Source organism: Cervus elaphus, chromosome 9, assembly GCF_910594005.1.
Source record: "Cervus elaphus chromosome 9, mCerEla1.1, whole genome shotgun sequence".
Taxonomy (NCBI): Eukaryota; Metazoa; Chordata; class Mammalia; order Artiodactyla; family Cervidae; genus Cervus; species Cervus elaphus.
Genome location: NC_057823.1, coordinates 63,724,931 through 63,746,798, shown reverse-complemented (window position 1 = coordinate 63,746,798; position 21,868 = coordinate 63,724,931). Strand labels below are relative to the sequence as shown.

Here is a 21,868-nt window from a genome sequence, read left to right as displayed (position 1 = left end):
ATCATCTGAATCTACTCAAACTCTCCACTAGGTCCCAAAGTTACAAAAGATGTTCCCTTTCTCGCTGCCAGGACCTCTGGTATGTTCTGTACTCTTTGATGTATACTCACTCCCTCATCCTAGGACTCTTTTCTTGCAACCAGCATGAATATTGAGAAACGGAGCTAAAAGCAACTCGGAGGAAGACTAGGAGCATGAGAGGTACCCGCCACTGGCCCTTGTTGCAACATCTCCCTTCCACCCGTCTTCCTTTTTATTTTAACAGATCTGCCAATTTTTTAAAGATAGTGGAAGAAGAAAACCTTCCTATTTCATGCAGAGGAAGGACACAGAGGATGGTATCCCCTGGGTGGACTTTGTTTTAGTAATTAAGCAGCAGAAAAGAGAACAACAAGGACTTCACTAAGATACACTACAAGTATACATTCCAATAGCTGTGTAAGCTCCCAGAATATGAGGGTCTGTTGCTAAAAGAGCCATTGGAGGTCACTCCAAACTGCTCATTTTACAGATAAAGCATCAACCCCCGCAAAAGCTGAAGGGACCTGCTCTGCTACAGCCAGGTAGCAGCCAAGCAGTAAACATACATCCTGACACTCCACCTGAATCTGGAAACATCACTGAATACACTGCCAGTTGCAGTAATGAAATATCATAATGAAAGAGATTCAACTTCCTCCAGGAATCTGCAATTGAGTAAAGAAAAAAAAAGGTTCATGAACATTAAAAATTACAAATAAAAATCCTTCTGACACTTGGCAGACTGGTACGATCACCTGCCTACAAAGTGCTTTCCTCTATCCTGAGTCTCATATGCTGCCTCAGATGCCCGGGAGGAGACAGGACCTCTGAGGGCAATCACAACGTGCTGTCCCACCTGACACATAACATTAGCTGCCAGCGACTAGAAAGCTCTGTGTCAAGTGCTCCCAGAAGTCCAGCCCCTGGGGATTCTTCGGACCCCACCTGGCACCTGAGTGATCGAGGGTGATCTCATTTTCTCCCACCAATCACATAACCTCATGAAAAAAGTGCTTGGCAGAAAGCCAGCAAAGGACTTGGAAGTCCCAGAGAGGATCCTGCCTCACTTCACCACCAGAGCTGACCTTGCTAAGCATCTAAGAGGGCATCATTTACTCACATGGTGGAAGAATTCAAGGAGTCATCTAAGCTCTTGGGGCAACTAAACTCATAAGAAGGCTGGGGTGGGAGGAAATCTATAAAGTATCTTAATGTGAACAGTTGAAAGCTGCTACTCAGGTAAAATCGATTAAGTGAGTTTCTATGCAGGACATCCCTGATGGTTCAGTGGCTAAGACCCCATGCTCTCGTTGCAATGAGCCCAGGTTCAATCCCTGATCAGGAAACCAGATCCCACATGCCACAACTAAAGATCCTGAGTGCTACAACTAAGATCCAGCATGCCAAATAAGTAAATAAACAATTTTTTTTAAGGTTAGTATCTATGCATGTCAGAAGTGTGAAAAGTGGAAGTGTTAGTCGCTCAGTTGTGTCTGACTCTTGCGATCCCATGGACTGCAGCCTGTTCAGGCTCCTCTGTCCAAGGGATTTCCCAGGCAAGAATACTGGAGTGGGTAGCCATTCCCTTCTCCAGGGGATCTTGCCAATCCAGGGATCAAACCTGGGTCTCCTGCATTTCAGGCAGATTCTTTACCATCTGAACCACTAGGAAAGCATGTCAGAAGACCTGGGTGCTAAAGTTGCCTCTTATCACTAGTTTGCTCAGTGAAGCAATAAGAAGCAATTCTTATTTGCCTCTCAGGTCTTAGTTCCAAATGCTAAAAATTTGGGTGTGGGGGTATGGTATACTAACCTATCTCTCAGTACCTCTTCCAGTAATCAATGTAATTCTTTATGCAAGCAATGGCTACTTTTGAGTCTCTTCCAACATACCCAAAGCGTCTGAGGAACAGAAGCCTTCCAGGTGAACCCTGCATATTACCAAGGGAGAGGAACAGAAAACAGGCACTGACAAGTTCCCCAATCCCTCCCCATCAACCAAGAAACCACTCTTGGTACGGACGCTCAATTTATTTCAAACACTGTTAAGAAGCCTCCTCACGTCACTGTAAAAACTGAAGTGACCCACAGCAGATTATCACTTAGAAAACTGCTCAGAAAGAAGCTGAAATCTATAGATCAAAAGTCCAGTGAACAACCGCAGGATGTGGAAGATGTGGCTTGGCAACTGTGCATGTTGAAAAAGGAGAATAATGCTACTTACAGGTTTTAGTTGATGATAAGCTCCACAGAAATCAATGATAACACAATAGATGCCAATTCTGCTAATGCAATTCTTGGTTTCACTACAAGAAAGAACCCCAGGGAGATGACAGACTGTTTTTTTGTTTTTGTTTTTGTTTTTTTTTGCCACACCCTGTACTCTGTTCCAGGCAGCACACTATAAAGGGGATAATGACCAACTGCAGTATAGCCAGGGGTCAGCACCAAGATGACTAGCGGGAAGGAAAGCAGCTAAATGAAGAATGGTTGGAAGTCCTGAGAAGGTTCAACCTGGAGAACTGGAAACTCAGGAGGTAGAAAAATTGTCTTTCAAAGCTGTTCTAGGGATCAGATTCATCCTTTAGAGCCTCAAAGATTAGTCAGAAACAGGATCATTAGGTGGAAAGTAAAGGGAGACAGGTCTTTGGCATAAGGAAGCCAACTCGCAAAGGAGTTATCCACAGGACTTCCCTGGTGGTCCAGTGACTAAGACTCGATCTTCTGATTCTGGGGGCCTGGGTTTGATCCCTGGTTGGGTAACTAGATCCCAGATGCCACAACTAAAGATCCTGTGTGCCGCACCTAAGACCTCGTGCAGCCAAATATATAAATAAAGATATTAAAATATATGTGTGTGTGTGTGTGTGTGTGTGTGTGTGTGTATGAAAGGCAGTATCCAGGAACTTCCCTGAGTCCTTGGTTCAGGGGTTAAGACTCCATGCTTCCACTGCAGGGGTACTGGGTTTGATCCCTGGTCAGGGAACTAAGATCCTGCATGCTGCATGACAGCCAAAAAGGAAAAAAACAAAACAAAACAGGAGTTGTCCACATGGATCACTGGATCATTCTAGGAGATAGTGTATCTTATTCTTGGAAAGTTCCAAGCAGAAGCCCTTCTCAGAACTGCTAGGCAGGAAATGAAGCCTGTAGAGAGTGGGTGTGATCACTCTCTGGAGGTTACTTCCTTCTAGGGCTCTTCTGGCAACCAAGGCCTCCGCGTCTTTTCTCTAGGTATCCCCACTTACTGCTAGTTCTCTTGGCCACCCTGCCCTGAGTTCTCTGTGATGAAATCTGGTTTCCACCATCTACTGCTATAATTGCCAATTCCTGCCCTGTGGGAGTTTTAATAGACCTTGTTAACTGTCCAAATGAGGGATGTAATATTTAAGAGTTCAAAACAAGCTTGTTCTTCAGGTTCTTGAGGACAATAAACTGAGTTTATACAACATGTGTGGTCCATCAACACAAAGTAAAAATCTCCATAAAATATTTAGATTCAAGAGAGTACTAAGTAAGAAAAGTCTGCATGTTGGGTGACAAATATATATATATATATATATATATATATATATATATATATACACATTTTCAAGTTTACTTTCGAACCAAAATTGAATTGAAACATCAACTCTTTAAATAACCTTGATAAATGCTCTTCTTTTTCCTTATAGAAAAATTATTTTTAACTAATCAATAATTGCTATTTTAAGGTCTTTTCTCACTTATCTCATATCTACTCTTCCTTAAATCAATGCAGTATACATACAAATGATGTTTAGTTGTAACACAATGGTCCATCACTATATTAATAAAATAATTTGCTTCACTAGCTCCCAGTTAAATTTTGAGCTTCTGCTTCTTTAAATGACTATCTTATATCATAGCTAAAAAATTCCCACACATAATTTTTAATTTTCAAGTCATATCCTTGGAGTACAGTTAGGTGAATAGGTTTTTTAAATGGTTTTACTACACAAATGATTGAACTAACCTAAAGTGTCACTAGCAATATATGGACATGCCTATCTCTTCATAACCCTACCAATGTTGGATTTTATTTATTTATTTTTTTTTTTGGCCATACTACATGGCTTGTGGGATCTTAGTTCCCCAACCAGGGACTGAACCCGGGCCCTCATAGTGAAAGTGCTGAGTCTTAACCATTGGACAACCAGGGAATTCATGGATAGTATCATTTTTATTTCTGATATTTCTGATGAATGAGTGACTCCTTGTATTTATTTTATTTTACATTTCTTTAATTTCTGAAAACAGACAACTGATAATCAAGACTTTAAGAGCATCTTTCCCCCACCTATCAGACTCATAGTTTTGAAAATACTTAACTCATTTTTGAGCTCACTTTTGAAAATCTAAAATGTTCTTAAGATAGCTATTTAAGAGTTCAGTGATAGGATTTTACTGGCGGTCCAGTGGTTGGGACTCCTTGAATTTCCAGTGTAGGCAGTGCCGGTTCAATCCCTAGTCAGGGGGCTAAGATTCCACATGCAGCACAGCAGATTGGCCAAACTTAATTTACTGATTAAATTCTATTCCAAATTTCAGTATAATACACAGGATGACTTCCAACAAGGAGAATCCATTTATATGAGTTTGTAGGTCTCTTTTGGGGCACACAGGAAAGTCAAGGAGGGGGAAAGAGAAGAGGGCGGGAAAGGCACTACAAGTGTCAGTTCGCTTCATTACCAAAAGCCAAATAATACTCCTATGGGGGACTCGTAAACACATAAAAATGTTATCCACTAAAAACTATTAAAACTAATAAATTCAGCAAAGTTTCAGGATATAAGATCCATATACAAAAATCAGTTGTATTCCTATACAATTTCAGTGAACAATGTGAAAACAAACTAGAAAACAGTTCCATTTACAACAGCAACAAAAAGAATCAAATATTTAGGAAGAAATTTAGCCAAGAAGGTGTAAACTTGTACATGAAAACTATAAAACACTGTCGAGAGAAATTAAAGAAGACCTAGGTAAATGAGAAAACATCCCAATATTCATGAACTAGAAGATTTAACACTATTAAGATGGCAATATTCCCTAAACTGATGTACAGATTCAGTTGAATCCCTATCAAAATCCCAGCTCCCTTTTTGCAAGAATTGATAAGCCAATTCTAAAATCCATATGGAAATTCAAAAGGTCCAAAACAGCAAAAACAAATCTGGAAAAAAGAAAAAAAGCTGGAGGACTTTCCAATTAAGCTGCAAGGCAGTACAATATTAGCATAAGGACAGATCAACTGAACAGAATTGACAGTCCAAAAATAAACTCTATACCTAGGTCAAGTGATTTTTGACAAGGGTGCCAAAACAATTCAATGGAGGAAAAAATAGTCTTTTCAACAATTAACACTGGGACAACTAGAAATGCACGTGCAAAAAAAGAAACTGGAACTCTACCTCCCACCATATATAAAACTTTACTCCAAATAGGACTTTCCTGGCAGTCCACTGGTTAAGACTCTGTGCTTCCAATGCAGGAGTACTGGTTCAATCCCTGGTCAGAGAACTAAGATTTCATATACCACTCAGCATGGCCCCCCACCCTCAGAAAAAAAATTCAAAATAGATCAAAAACCTACATGTAAAGGTTAAAACTATAAAAACTCTTAGAAGAAAACATAAGCATAAACCATTGCGACCATGAATTAAGCAGTTTCTCACATATGACAGCAAGAAACACAAGAAAAAATAGATAAATTAGACCTAATCAAACTTTAAAATGTTTATGCCTCAAAGGACACCACCAAGAAGGTGAAAAACAACCCACAGAATAGGAAAAATTTTCTATTAATTGTATTTCTGATGAGGGACTTGTGCCCAGAACATATAAACAACTATTATAATTCAATAATAAAATGAAACCCAATTTAAAAATGGGCAAAGGACCTGAATAGCTGTTTCACAGAAGATGTGAAAGAAGTCAATAAACATATGAAAAGATACTCAATATCTTCAGCCATCAGGTAAATGAGAAACAAATATCACAATGAGGTATCACTTCACATCCACCAGGATGGCTAGAATCAAAGACAAGTAACAGCAAGTACTGGCAAAGATGCAGAGAAGTTGTAGGGAATCGTCTCTTACATTGCTGATGAGAAAGTAAAACGGTGCAGTCACTTTGGAAAACAGTCTGGCAGTTCCTTGAAAGGCTAAACATAGTTACCATGAAGAGAAGTGATAGTGTTAGTCGCTCAGTCGTGTCAGATTCTGTGCGACCCCATGGACTGTACTGTAGCCTGCCAGGCTCCTCTGTCCATGTGATTCTGCAGGCAAGAATACTCGGCTGGGTTGCCATTTTCTTCTCCAGGGGATCTTCCTGAATCAGGAATTGAACCCGGGCCTCTTGCATTGCAGGCAGATTCTTTACTGTCTAAGCCACCAGGGAAGCCCATAGTTACCATATGACCCAGTAATTTTGGCTGTTAGGGATAATGCTGCTATGAACATCTTTGGGTAATTTTTATACAGGCATACATTTTCATTTTGGTATGTACCTAGGAGTGGTGGACAGGACCCAGCAATTCCACTCCTAGGTACATACCAAAATGAAAATGTATGTCCATAGAAAAATGTACACACAAATATTCATAGCAGCATTATTCCTATTAGCCAAAAAATGAGGGGAAAAAAACCTGATGAGTGGATAAATGAAAAGTGATATATCCATACAACAGAATATTACTTAGCAAAAAAAAAGAAAGATATGAAATACTGATAGATGCTACAACATGGATGAACCTTGAAGACATTATTCTAAGGGGAAGAAGTCAGTCACAGAGGAACATTTGGGAGTTGGGAGGGATTAAGGGGTGACGGCTAAAGGGTTGAGTTTCTTTGGGGGTGATGAAATGTTCTGAAAATGACTGTTACACAACTTTGTGAATCCAATAGAAAAGCTGTTAAACTGTATGCTTTAAATGGTTGAATAGTATGCTGTGTGAATTATATCTCAATAAAACTGCTAAAACAAACAAACTGATCTCTGGGCCCAATCTGATTCACCCTCAGCATTTAACAGGCTTCTTAGACAATCCTAATTACAGGCAGATTTATATAAAGCTCTCAAAAAAAAAAAGATATATATATATGATCTTATTATGATAGGTACACCCCAGGCCTCATCTCCTACCAAAGTTTATGGATTGGCGATATATGCAGATTAAAAGTACTACTATTATTATAAAACAATTACATTTTCTAGAACCCAGAGAAGCAGTGAATTCTCTAGATATACGTTCTCTTCTCCATTGCTGGAATTCCAAAAACATGAACAAAGACATAGACTGTGTTCCTATATGTGGTCTAGAGGGAGGGAAGTAAAAATGTCTGACATCCACATGATTTGTTTTCGAGGACATGGGATAGTACTCCATCTGATCTACCACAGAATCACTTCCCCTGACTTGAGACTCCTGCCTGAGAAAGTGTGGTGCATGGGCAGTCACGAAACAGCTGCTGACCTCAGCAGGCTCTGCACAGGAGCAGCTGAATGAGCAAACACACTGACTTTTTACTCACCATCATAAAAATCTCTAAACATTAGCACCAGGCATGACTGACAGGTGACCAAGCTCCAGCTTCCCAGTTATAGATGAGAACACCAAGGCTTCAGCTGGTTAACAGTTTGGGATCAGAACCAGCATGCCAGATTCCTAGGCCAGTGTTCTTTCTAACACACCACCTACTCTCCCTAAAATCTCCCTAGGAACAGAACTTGGGCAGGACTAAGTCTACAGGGGGAGTCCCACATAACAAAAAGTACATGAGATCAGAGCCTACTTATGTGACCCTAATCTCCTTTTGTCTTACTTTCCTCATCTGAAAAATGTTATCAATAACACTTACATCACAATATTGTTACGAATGTAGAAGTAAAAGATGTTAAATATGTTGCTTGGTGCATAATGGACCCTTATTAATGGTAACAACTATGTTATTACTAGAGAGAAGGAAGTTCAAGGCAGGGAGTCACTACACAAATAAAGTGCCACAGGACTTCCTCCATCCTTTCACTCTGGAGAGCTGAGCCAGGTCTCCATCTCAGAAACAGTGCTCTATCTGCCGAGAGCATCCCAGTAACCCATGGAGACAGAATGCTGAACTTCACGGCAAAGGGAAAGCACAGAGGAATCTTTCTTACTAGACAGGATCATTGAGAACTGGCCCTGGGTGTCAAGGATTCCAAGAGAAATATCTGGGAGAAAAGGGCAGAGAGAGCACCAAATATAGCATCAGGAACCTACTCTTTTTAGTATATGCAGAATGCCCTATCCAGTGGACCCCACACTCACTAAATAGAAGCTAGCTTTTTGTGCTCAGACCCAGTTAGGTCTGGCCAAAGGAAGGAGGTACAGGATTCCTCCAAGATCTGAGTTAAGACTCAATGTGAACTTCCTCTCTGGGAAAAAAAGAAATGCTAGCCTAGGACTTAGGGGGTAGTCACATACTTCTCGAAGAAATTATGAGGACTAGTCAGCAAAAGTAGAAACCAAAGTCCATTCACTCAGCCCAGTTCTAGGATCTTACTCCAAGTCAGGGTGGAAAGAAAGGAATATATCATTAACAGTAATGTCTCCTCAGCATCTAATCCTGGAAGAGGTATCAAGAACTTAAAGAACTGAGACACTCAGTGGGGAAGGGAGGAGGGAGAGGGAAAAAAAAAGAAAACGCAGAAGCATTTAACATGAGAACTGTTATCTAAGCAAAGAGAAAAATAAAGCATGCACAAAAGTGGACCCCCTGCTCCACTAACTCTACCTCACATCCCACCTGCTAACAAGTCCAGTCCTAGAAAATTCTTGTCTGATCCTCTGCCTACCACATTCCCAAAAGTAATTGCCCAGTGACAATGACCTCTAGCGATAGGGACTGTCATACTCTGTGTTGCAACATGCTAGAGCACCACTTCTTTTAAAAGTTCTTATTCTCACCGAACGGGGAGAGAAATGGCAACCCACTCCAATATTCTTGCCTGGAGAATCCCGTGGACAGAGGAGGAGCCTGGTGGGCTGCTGTCCGTGGGGGTCGCAGAGTCGGACACGACTGAAGCGACTTAGCATGCATGCATGTATTGGAGAAGGAAATGGCAATCCACTCCAGTGTTCTTGCCTGGAGGATCCCAGGGACAGAGGAGCCTGGTGTGTTGCCGTCTACGGGGTCGCACAGGGTTGGACACGACTGAAGCGACTTAGCAGCAGCATTCTCACCCCAAAACCACTTCTCTTATGGTATTTCCATCCACTGGTCTTAGTTGTCATCTCCGGAACACTACAAAAGAAATGGAATCCGCCTCCTTATACTGCCTTTAAAATAGATAAAGTTCTGAGCACTTCAAGCTGCCACAGGGATGAGGCCAAAAGAACAGATACATGCTTCAAAGGGAAAACAAGGACTCAAGAGCAGACAATTATAAATGGCACAATCAGAAAACAAAGGGAGAGGGACTTAATATCATCATCAGAGCAGGCTCTGTTGCATAAGGCCTCCACCCCAGTCTCAAACTCAGAGCAAATGATCAAGCCTTTGGTGTCCTCTTGACTTCAAGAACACCTTTTAAAAAACCACATTCTAAACATACAATCATGTTAATTACTGTAAAATAGGCTCTCAACAAGAATCAAAGAGGCCCTTGATCATACTTAAAATAATAAAAGTCAAAATCATTTTCAGCTGTCAGCATTTAGCTTAGATATAATATAAACAGGAAGAAAAAGGAGGTGGATTTCATGGCAACTACAAACAAGTAGGGAAATTGCTTCCTGGACAACTGTATTAAGAAACAAACGGAGGGGGGAGGTAGGATCTCTCCGGTTAGAAAACAGACTGAGATATGGAGAATGTCAGAGCAGAAGGAGACCGTAGGGATTCCACCCCATCACTGTACAGGCTGGGAAACCTAAACCCAAGCAAGGATGGGAGTCATCTCAGGTTGCAAAGCAAGTGTCAGAACTAGAACAAAATCTCCTAATTCCCCAATCTCGGTTCTTTCCATTACACCAAACTATCTTCTTTCAGCAAGCCTCAAATAACTGCAAAACATTCATCGGAATAACCAGCATTCCCCAAATCTGACAAGCTACATTAAAAACAAAGCAAAGGTCTTGACATTCTTCAAGTTAAATGCCAGCGTTTAACTGGCACAACCTCAGCTGGGAGCCGCCTACCCTCCCAAGAGCATACTCTGCTTCTTATTTCACATTTTGGGATGACTTACACAAAATTGCAGGACGGTTAAAAACAAAACCTACTGAATGATGAGTTTGCAGAAAAATCGGGTAACAGTGAATGAGGGAACCACACCCAGAGCCAAGCTGATCCAGCGGCAATCGAGAATGCAAAGCTGAAAGGGGGAGAAGAACGAACGAAGGAAAAAGGTGTTAGGTGGTGTTTTTTTTCACCTGTCAAATTTTCTGCAGGAGGCAGTGTGGTGAAAAGCAAAAAGCCGCTGGAGTTCAGGGAGACTTGGATTCTAGTCGCAGGGCTGCGACTAACTCACTGGATGACCTTAGGCAACCCCTGCCTCTTCTTGGACCTCGATTTCCTCAACAGCTCTAGAAAGTGATTGCAAAAAAATAATTTCCCAGAGTCCTGGTAGTTCCGGCATTCTATGACCCAAAGACCGGCTATCAGCAATCTCCCAGCAGGGCTCCCGCAACTGCCGGGTCACCTCCCCGCGATGTCTGGACCACTGTAGAGAGCGCAGCAGAAGCCCTAGGTGATCCTTCCCATCTCGGGACCTGTTCCCACACCTGTCAAACAGGATGGGGAGGTCAAAGGAGACAGCACGAAGAACACCCCTCATCCGGGAGGGGTGCCCACAACGCACCGCAGCTGCCACCGGGGAGTCGAGGAGACTAGGACTCGCAGCCCAGGCCGGTCGGTGCCAGACCCGGAGCATCTGCTAAACCCAGAGGAAGGCGACTTGGGTCCAGCAGAAGGCGACCACCCGCCGCCAGCCCCAGCCCATCAGCGCGCGGACTTACCGCTTGAGTTCCGACTCCAGCTCTGGCTCCCACGTCGGTGCAGCAGCCCACCAGTCCACCAGTTTCTGCCTCAGCTCGAAGCCCTAGCCATCCCCACCCTCCACTGCCCAAGCAGCCGCTTCCGGGCCCGTCACGTGACCCAGGCGCTCAAACCCTAGGCCCGGGTCACGTGCTCCCGCGGGCGGCTACGCCTCCCCTCTCGTGGGCTCGGCTTCGCAGCACCACCTGGCGACTGGGAACTGAAACTGCGGGAACGACGGTACTCTGGGAGTTGGGACTCAGCCGGGCGTCGAACATCTGAGCACCAGGCGCGAGCCCGCCGTCGCAGAGCACAGTCACCTGAGCTGTGGGTTTGTGGGAAGGTGGCTCCGTTTTCCGCCGGACTTTCTTTAAGACGTTTCAATGAGCATATGTTGCTTTTATGAATGAGAAATAATACATCTTTTCAAAACTTTAGTCATATTTTTAAACTTCTACCAAACATGTGGTGGCGACCGGAAGTGGGACTCTTGAGGTAAGGCCAATTCTTTTTTAATATATTTTAAAAATTTAACATTTTTGAATGACAACTTTTCAGTATGTTTGAGGTGTATGTCTTATCTACGCTTCTCTTTTACTTTAAAAAATTTCTTTAAAAATTTAAAGATTTTAAAATTTTTACTTTAAACTTAAAAAGTTAAAGATTTAACTTTAAAAAGATTTACTCAGAGAAACAAACCCACAAACTATTAATACAGCTACAAAATGAATAAATCTTAATTATACTGAAAGAAGTCAGAAAAAAAAACATTGTGTTTATATAATCTAGAAATTTTAAAATAATCTACACTGACAGAAAACACATCAGTGGTTGCCTGGAAATGGTTGTTGAGGTCAGGAGAGAAGGAAGTGATTATAAAGGGACATAAGGAAACTTTCCAGGTAATATATACCGTCCATTATCTTGACTGTGGTAATAGTGTCACTGGTGAATATACATGTTGAAAGTTATCAACTGCACTTTAAATTTGTGCAGTTTATTGTATGTAAATTATACTGCAATAAAGCTGTTAAAATATTCAGTAAAAATTATAAGTAGAGTGGCGGGGCCTGAGGAGGGGACTTAGGGCAGGGAAGCAGCTTTGCAGAGACCATGGCAGAGGGCGGGAGCCCCCAAGTTCCTGTGGCAGCACCGTGAAAGGCTGGGAAGCATTGCACACCCCTTTCACAGTGGCCGCACTTCCTGGGCCTGGACAATAAAGCCGAGGAGCCAGAGGAGAGAAAAGACGGGGACCAGAGCCTGGCCGGCAGCGGGCCATGCAGACAGCAAAAGGGCCCCATGGTGGCCAGCGGCAGCAGCTGGGCCAGGAAGCCCTCCGCTCTTGGCTGCCTCCAGCCTCAGCTCTAGGCTTCCCAAGACCCCTTTCCCGTGGATTCCAGCAAGGCCTTTGCCCCGACCCTGGCAGCACGTTGACCAACACCTGGTGGCCAGTGAAGGTTTACAGGCTCAACAACGATGAACAGTGGGACAACCAGGGCTCTGGGCATGTCGTACAGTTGTGTGGAGTGGCTGAGGGCATGTCCATGCTAGTCTGGGCCACTGGAAGAGGGAATGGCAAACCACTTCAGTATTCTTGCCTCAAGAGCCCCATGAACACAAGGAAAAGGCAAAAAGTTAGGACCCCGGGAGATGAACTCCCCCGGTCGGTAGATGCCCAGTATGCTGCTGGAGAAGAGTGGAAAATCAATGGAGAAACCCCAGAAACAATGAAGAGACAGAGCCAAAGAGAAAAAAACACCCAGTTGTGGATGTGACTGGTGATGGAAGTAAAGTCTGAGGCTGTAAAGAACAATATTGCATAGGAACCTGGAATATTAGGTCCGTGAATCAAGGTAAATTAGAAGTGGTCAAACAGGAGATGGCAAGAGTGAACATTGACATTTTAGGAATCAGTGAACTAAAATGGATGGGAATGGGCAAATTTAATTCAGATGACCATTATATCTACTACTGTGAACAAGAGTTCCCTAAAAGAAATGGAATAACCCTCATAGTCAACAAAAGAGTCCAAAGTGCAGTAGTTGGGTTCAGTCTCAAAAAGGACAGAATGATCTTGGCTCCTTTCCAAGGCAAACCATTCAGCATCATAGTAATCCAACCACTGATGTAGAAGAAGCTGAAGTTGAATGATTCTTTGAAGACCTACAGGACCTTCTAGAACTAACACCAAAAAAGAGGTCCTTTTCATTATAAAGAAAGAGAAAGTGTTAGTCACTTAGCTTTGTCCAACTCTGCGACCCTATGGACTGTAGCCCACCAGGCTCCCCTGTCCAAGGGATTTTCCAGGCAAGAATACTGGAGTGGGTTGCTCTTTCCTTCTCCATAGGATCTTCTTGACCCAGGGATCGAACCTGGGTCTCCTACATTGCAGATTCTTTACCATCTGAGCCACCAGGGAAGCCCCATCATAGGGGACTGGATGCAAAAGTAGGAAGTCAAGAGATACCTAGAGTAACAGGCAAGTTTGGACTTCGAATACAAAATGAAGCAGGGCAAAGGCTGACAGTTTTGCCTAGACAATGCACTGGTCCTAGCAAACACCTCTTCTAACTACACAAGAGAGGACCAGATGGTCAATACTGAAATCAGATTAATTATATTCTTTGCAGTTGAAGATGGAGAAGCTCTATACAGTCAGCAAAAACATGTAATACAGTAACATGTTCTTATTAAAAATGTTAGACAATATATGACTCTGTAAACTGAAAATTCCTCTTTTCCCAAATTCGCTCTCCTCTCCAAAGATTTACAGTTACCATCATGTTACTGTTGTTTTCTAAACACTATGCTATGTATTTATAGAAATATCTATGTATAGGCATATACAGATCGTGGTGTTAAAATTTAGAATCATGAATACTAGTACTTACTGTTTTGCTTAAGTTTTTACTCTTCACTGTTTGCACTGTTTAAATTATTTCATAAACATATACTACTTTACATATATATGTTCAAAATCTCTATGTGTTCTATAAACTATTTGTATGTTTTTAAAAATCTACTCTGGTTGGTTCATTTCACCAGGGAAAAAGAAATGAATGTAGATTTATGCTCAGTCAAAATAAGAGGATGAATGAGTTCATCCCATCCCTGGTAGAACTCCCCAGTTCATTGACTATTCAGTGCCAGGAGCTATGCTTGAAATGCTGCTGAGCCCAAGTCCAGAATGCCTCTTTTAGGTCACCTCTGGGCCTCAGACTTCATTTATTCTATGATTCCTTCTAGTATTTTACCCAGAAAGACAGAACTTATTGGAATTACTGATGCAAGTGGAAATTTGCCTTCCCCATCTGCACCTAGGAGGCCTTGACTGTAGATAAGATTCTTCCTCCCATGATGACTACTACACCCTTATTAGAGAGACTCTTGATAAAAGGCTGCACAATTTTCAGATACTGTTAGGACTCTATCAGCCTTATCATTGGTGGTAGTTTGGTCACTGAGTCTGTCCAACTTTTGTGACCCCATGGACTGTAGCCTGCCAGTCTCCTCTGTCCATAGGATTACCTAGGCAAGAATACTGGAGCATGTTGCCCTTTCCTTCACCAAGGGATCGTCCCAAATCAGGGATCGAACCTGGGTCTCCTGCCTGTGCATTCCAAGCACCTTCTTTAAAAACAGCCACTAGAGAAGCCCAGCCTTATCATTGCATGCATGCTAAGTGGCTTCAGTCGTGTCTGATTCTTTGCGACCCCGTGGACTGTAGCCCACCAGGCTTCTCTGTCAATGGAATTCTCCAGCAAGAATTCTGGAATGGGGTGCCATTTCCTTCTCCAGAGGGTCTTCTGGACCCAAGGATTGAACCCACATCACTTATGTCTCCTGCATTGGCAGCCGGGTTCTTTACCACTAGCGCCATCTGGGAAGCCCAACCTTATCATTATGAAGCCCTAATTAGAAATTAGAGACTTCCGTGGTGTCCAGTGGATAAGAATCCATCTGCCAATGCAAGGGATATGGGTTTGATCCCTGGACTAGGGACTAAGATCCCACATGCTTCGGGCGGCTAAGCCCATGAGTCACAACTACTGAGCCTGTGCTTCCTAAAGCCCCTGCTCTGCAACAAGAGAAGCCATTACAATGAAAAACCCATGCACCACAACTAGAGAGTAGCCCTCTCTCAGTGCAAATAGAGAAAGCCCGTGATTAGCAAGGAAGAGCCCGTGTGCCACAAAGAAGACTGAGTGCAACCAAAAATAAAATGAAAGAAAGAAACTAGCACACAACAGCATATCTCTATATCTTTGCCAGATAACCCTTATCTTTGCCAGGTAACTTTTCCCCAATCTATACAAATCTCTACCTCTGCTCCCACTGTTTACTCAAAAAATAAAGATTTCCAATGCAAAATGGATTTGTAAATAACTGTTTTGACTCTTAGAAACTATTTAAAAAAAAAAAAAAGAAACTATTTTAAAAGCAAAAAGGAAAAAAACTTCGCAAATTCTTTTTCAACAAAACCAGAAGAGAAACAGAATCCACAAATACCAAAATACATGTAAGGGCATGGAAAGTACCTGAGACTAGACAGAAACTGTGCAGGAGAAAGGAAAAGAAACTCAGGAGTGAAGGGACTGATGGGGGTTGGGGGTGGGGGTAGATCTTAGGAAAGCATCAGTAAAAACTTTCTGAAAGCAAAAAGCTCACTCAGAGTTGCATAACTATATCCCTTTTGTCTGAAACAATGTGCATGGACAGTTTAGCAAAACTAACAACAAAAACTCTCCTAAACCTTGTTTGGATGGGGAAGGCAAAGAAGATGAGGACAACAGAAAGAATTGCACAGATGAGCCAGATTTGCAGCAGTCCATCTGCAGCAACAGAGAAGAAAAGGCAGGAAATACATGCGTTGATGAGGATGTGGAGCAACTGGAACTCTCATCCATTGTTGGTGGGAGTGTACAATAGTGCAACCACTTTGGGAAACTCTTTTGCAGGTTTTTTTTTAAATTAAGTTAAACACATACCTATCCCATGATGGAGCAGTTTCACTCTTAGATATTTACCCAAGAAAAATAGAAATATCCATTCTGGGACCAGGGCCTGGTGCTTTGGATGGAAAATTTAAGGAGGGACTCACTTCCAGGGTGATGCAAGTGCAGAGTTGGCACTTAAATGTACGTAAGAGTGAGGGCCTCCTTAAATTTTGTGACCTAGGTTTTCTGGCTTGCCTCACTCTAGTCCTGGCTGTGACCCACACAAAGAACTTGTACTCACATGTTCACAGAAACAGCTTAATAAAACTAAATTAGTATCAACTCAAATATTTATCAATAGATGAATTGTTAAGCAAATTGTAGCATAAATAGCAGAAAGGAACTACCGATATATGCAAAAATGTGGTGAATCTCATTATGCCAAGTGAAAGAAGTCAGGCACAAAAGACTACATGCTACGTGATTCATTTATATAAATAAGTAGAATAAGCAAAAACTAACCTAGTGGCAGAAAGCTAATGAGTGGTTGGTTGGGATTTGTGGGGTGGGGACTGACAGCAAAGGGACACAAGAGCTTTCTGGCACCGTGCTAAAATTCTACAGCTTGATTGGGATGATGGCTGCAGTCTTATACATTTGTCAAAAGCCATTACCTAGACAATTAAAATATGTTAACTTTTTGTATTTAAAAGGTTAATTTTAAAATTTTAAAGAGATTATCAGGTACCTGAGAAAATCCTCTAAGAAGCATACTCAAATTCACCAATACATGAAAGAACCTTCGAAGAAACTGTGCAAAACATAAAAGCACAAACTGTGGTCCCTGAACCAGCAGTATCAGCATCACCTGGGAACTAAATGGAAATGTAAATCTGGGGTCCCACTCCACATTTACTATATAACATACTCCAGGTGTGGGACCCAGCAATCTATGTTTCAATCAGCCCTGCAGGTGATTCTCATGCTCCCTCAAGTCAGAGAAACGCTACCCTAAAAAATCCTCAGAGGAGATGCTGCAATCATGAAATTAAAAACAATGTGCTTCTGTTGAAAACAGCCAGGACATGGAGGCAACCTAGATGTCCATCAGCAGATGAATGGATAAGAAAGCTGTGGTACTCCAGTCAGGATGGCTGCTATCCAAAAGTCTACAAGCAATAAATGCTGGAGAGGGTGTGGAGAAAAGGGAACCCTCTTACACTGTTGGTGGGAATGCAAACTGGTATAGCCACTATGGAGAACAGTGTGGAGATTTCTTAAAAAACTGGAAATAGAACTGCCATATGACCCAGCAATACCACTTCTGGGCATACACACTGAGGAAACCAGATCTGGAAGAGACACATGCACCCCAATGTTCATCGCAGCACTGTTTATAATAGCCAGGACATGGAAGCAACCTAGATGCCCATCAGCAGATGAATGGATAAGGAAGCTGTGGTATATATACACCATGGAATATTACTCAGCCATTAAAAAGAATTCATTTGAATCAGTTCTACTGAGATGGATGAAACTGGAGCCCATTATACAGAGTGAAGTAAGCCAGAAAGATAAAGACCATTACAGCATACTAACACATATATATGGAATTTAGAAAGATGGTAACGATAACCCTATATGCAAAACAGAAAAAGAGACACAGAAGTACAGAACAGACTTTTGAACTCTGTGGGAGAGGGTGAGGGTGGGATGTTTCGAAAGAACAGCATGTATATTATCTATGGTGAAACAGATCACCAGCCCAGGTTGGATGCATGAGACAAGTGCTCGGGCCTGGTGCACTGGGAAGACCCAGAGGGATCGGGTGGAGAGGGAGGTGGGAGGGGGGATCGGGATGGGGAATACGTGTAAATCTATGGCTGATTCATATCAATGTATGACAAAACCCACTGAAATGTTGTGAAGTAATTAGCCTCCAACTAATAAAAAAAATTAAAAAAAAAAGAAAGCTGTGGTACATATACACAATGGAGTACTTCTCAGCTATTAAAAAGAATGCATTTGTATCAGTTCTAATGAGATGGATGAAACTGGAGCCTATTATACAGAGCGAAGTAAGTCAGAAAGAAAAACACCAATACAGTATATTAACACATATATATGGAATTTAGAAAAATGGTAACGATGACCCTGTATGCGAGAGAGCAAAAGAGACATAGATGTAAAGAACAGACTTTTGGACTCTGTGGGAGAAGGTGAGGGTGGAATGATTTGAGAGAATAGCATCAAAACATGTATATTATTATATGTGAAATAGATCGCCAGTCTAGGTTCGATGCATGAGACAAGGTGCTCAGGACTGGTGTACTGGAATGACCCTGAGAGATGGGATGGGGAGGGAGGTGGGAGGGAGGTTCAGGATGGGGAACACATGTACACCTATGGCTGACTCATGTGAATGTATGGCAAAAACCACCACAATATTGTAAAGTAATTAGCCTCCAATTAAAATAAATAAATTTTTTAAAAGTAAAAAGAAAAAACCTTTAAAAAATAATATTCTGGACTTTCTTGGTGGTCCAGTGGTTAAAAACCATGTGCCAGTGCTGAGGAAAGAATCTTCCTGATCTGGGAAGATTCCACATGTCGTGGGGCAGCTAAGCCCATTCACCACAACTACTGATGCCTGCAAATCCTAGAGCCTGTGCTCCATAGAAGAGAAGCCACCCCAATGAGAAGACTGAACACTGAAACTGGAGAGTAGCCCCATTTTACCATAGTGAGAGAAAGCCTGCACACAGTAATTAAGACCCAGGACAACCAAAAACAAATAAACAAATATTAAAAAAGAATACTCAGAAAAACTATAAATTTTATATTTTAAAATTTTTAATTAAGTAAAAATTTGGAAATTTAAATACAGTTAGAGAAATTAAGAATCAAATCAAATAGTAAAAAAGTAAGGATGAGAAAATATGTTCATTTTCTTATCAGTAAATATTTATAGAGTGGACTTTACCGGTGGCTCAGCAGTAAAGAATATGCCTTCAGTGCAGTCTCAGGATTCGGTCTCTGGGTTGGGAAGATCCCCTGGAGAAAGAAATGGCAAGCCACTCCAGTATTCTTGCCAGGGAAATCCCATGGATGGAGGAGCCTGGTGGACTATAGTCCATTGGGGCCACAAAAGATTTGGACATAACTGAGCACATGCACACATAGAGCTAAGTAAGATACATATCAAGTCAGCAGATATATCTGCTGTGGAAAGTGGAAGAGGGAGTCTAGAGGCAGAGGGAAGGGATTGCAACCTCTTTATTTTTATTTGTTTATTTTTGGCTGTGCCTCGAAGCATATGGGATCTTCCTAAGTTTCCCTACCAGAGATCGAACCTGTGCCTTCTGCAGTGGAAGCTTAACTACTGGACCACGAAGTCCCTACAACCTTTTAAAATAGTCAAGAAAGGTCTCACTGAGAAGGCAAAATGTAAACAAAGACCTTAAGTAGGTGAAGAAACAGGCCATGTGGACTTTTAGGGAGAGCATTCTGGGCAGAGGGAATAGTATATGGCCCTGGGGTGGGAATGTTCCTTACCTGTTTGAAGAATGACAAGGAGGTCACTGTGGCTGGAGCAGAGAGAGTTAGTAGAGAAGTAAATTAAGTCAGAGCAACACCGAGGGTGGAAATTGTACAGTGCTCTGTGAGCCACTTTAAGGGATTTTTTCGTGTGTGTGTGAATGAGATGGGAAGAGATTTGAGGAGTTTCAGCAGAGGAGTGCCATGATCTGACTTGGGTTTTAAAAGGATGCTTTGTCTGTTGGGTTGATATTGGCAAAGACACAAAACAGCGAGATCTGTTGGGAGGCAGTTTGCAGTAAGTCAGAATAAGATTGTGATGACTTTACTAGAGTGACAGCGGTGAATGTGGTCAGTTTCTGAAAACATTTCTATAATAGGTTGGATATGTTGATGGGCTGGAAGTGGAATATGAGACAGGGGAGACAAATATTTTGGTCTTAGCAACAGAAAAGAGAATTGCTTTTAACTAGATCAGAAAGACAATGGCAGGAATAGGTTTGAGTGGGGAGGAATTGGAGATTATTATGTGTGAAGCCCCTATTAGCCATCCAAGGGAAAAGGTAGGCATTGGAATGATTGTGGAGAGGAGAGAGATCCAGCCTAGAGATAAAAATGTCACCATTGTCAGCAAATTAATGGTAGTTAAGCAGAGAGACTAGATGAGATCATCAAGGAAGTGAGTGCAAATAAAGATGAGAGAAAACCCAAAAATCAAGTATGGGGAGGACAGAAAGATGATTATGAGTGAGCACAAGTGACCACTAAGGCATGGTCATTGAGCTAGGAGGAAAACCAGGAGTGGTGGTGTCCTGGAAGCCAGCTGAAGAAAGTTGTTCTAGGAGGGGAGGGACTGCCTATGTCAAATGCTACTTCGTGGTCATGTAGAAAGAGGACTGAAAACAGACCATTGTATCTAGTCGAGAATAACCATTGATGGGGACTTCTCTAGTGGTTGAGAGTCCCACTGCCACTGTAGGGGACATGGATTCTATCCCTGGTTCAGGAGGATCCCACATGCTGTGGGGCAACTAAGCCTGTGCACTACAACTACTGAGCCAGCGCTCTAAGTCTGTGACCTGCAACTACTGAAGCCCGTGTACCTAGAACCTGTGCACCCCAGCAAAGAGTAATCCCCACTCACCGCAACTAGAGAAAGCCAATGCAAAGCAAAAAAGACCCAGATCAGCCCCCTCCCCCAAAAGAATAACCATTGATGGTGCTCAAAAGAGCAGATTTGATTGGGTTCTGGGAGTGAACCCAACTCTGTTTGGAGAGAGTTCTTGGCCAATATTATTTATCTGTATCCCAACTAAACACCACCACACCCAATGCCCCTGTACCCTAAATTATTTTGAAGCAAATTCAAGTTATATCCCTACAGGAAAAAATAAGGAGAATGGTGAGATTGTGTGTGTCTTATGAGTCCTGCTCGGTTTCCCCTTTCTCTCCATCTCTCCTTTCAGGACTCCTTGAGTCCCCAGTCCATTACCTTTGCACTCTGTGACAGATGGGGAAAGTGCCATTCATAGTCAATTACTTAAGGGAGATGGGATCCAAAGGTCAGTCCCCTGACCTTTAGATGGGACCAGCTCAGTGATGAAAGTTGTGCTCCAGCAGTCCCGGTGGGATCTGGCTGAAGCGAGTCTCCAGCTGTGACTGCCTCCTCCCTTAGCCTTGCCCTTTTTCTTCACTTCTGCTTCCCTCTCATCCCTTTTCCTGAGAATGCTGCTGCTGCTGCTAAGTCGCTTCAGTCGTGTCCGACTCTGTGCGACCCCATAGACAGCAGCCCACCAGGTTCTGCCGTCCATGGGATTCTCCAGGCAAAAATACTGGAGTGGGTTACCATTGCCTTCTCCTCTCCTGAGAACACTCCTTCAGTAAATCACTTGCTCAAGAAACCCTATCTCAACTTCTCATTCTAGACATAAGGCATCATCCCCATTTTACTGATGAGGAAAAGTAGACTATTTATTTTTTAAATGGAGGAAAATTGTTTTACAATGTTGTATTGGTTTCTGCCGTATGACAGCACAGATCAGCCACAATTATACATATATCACTTCTCTCTTGAGCCTCCCTCCCCTCCCTGCATCCAACCCCTCTAAATCATCACAGGGCACCAGGCTGGGCTCCCTATGTTATATAGCAGCTCCTCATCAGCTATCTACTTCACCCATGGTAGTGTATATATGTCAGTGCTACTTACTCTGTTCACTCCACTCTTTCCTTCCTCCACTGTGTCCACAAGTCCAAAAGTAGACTTTAGAAAGATTAAAACACTCACTCATGTTCACATGGCTAATCAGGGCTTAAGCCAGAATTCCAGCGACC

General features: G+C 42.4%; 1 protein-coding gene and 1 long non-coding RNA gene across 3 annotated transcripts in view; one reads left to right on the top strand and one right to left on the bottom strand.

The window, feature by feature from the left end:
• The window catches only part of SLC36A1 (solute carrier family 36 member 1), a 49,074-nt gene extending 37,898 nt beyond the window's left edge, over positions 1 to 11,176 (bottom strand). Inside the window, exon 1 of one of the 2 annotated variants that reach the window (XM_043913345.1) lies at positions 11,042 to 11,176. The gene's annotated coding sequence lies outside the window, so the exon portion shown is untranslated. The remainder of the gene's footprint in view (positions 1 to 11,041) is intronic. The other variant, XM_043913344.1, reaches the window with a different exon arrangement.
• LOC122700442 overlaps positions 10,410 to 21,868 on the top strand; it is a 32,872-nt gene continuing 21,413 nt past the window's right edge. Inside the window, exon 1 of the long non-coding RNA XR_006342774.1 lies at positions 10,410 to 11,555. This is a non-coding gene — a long non-coding RNA (uncharacterized LOC122700442). The remainder of the gene's footprint in view (positions 11,556 to 21,868) is intronic.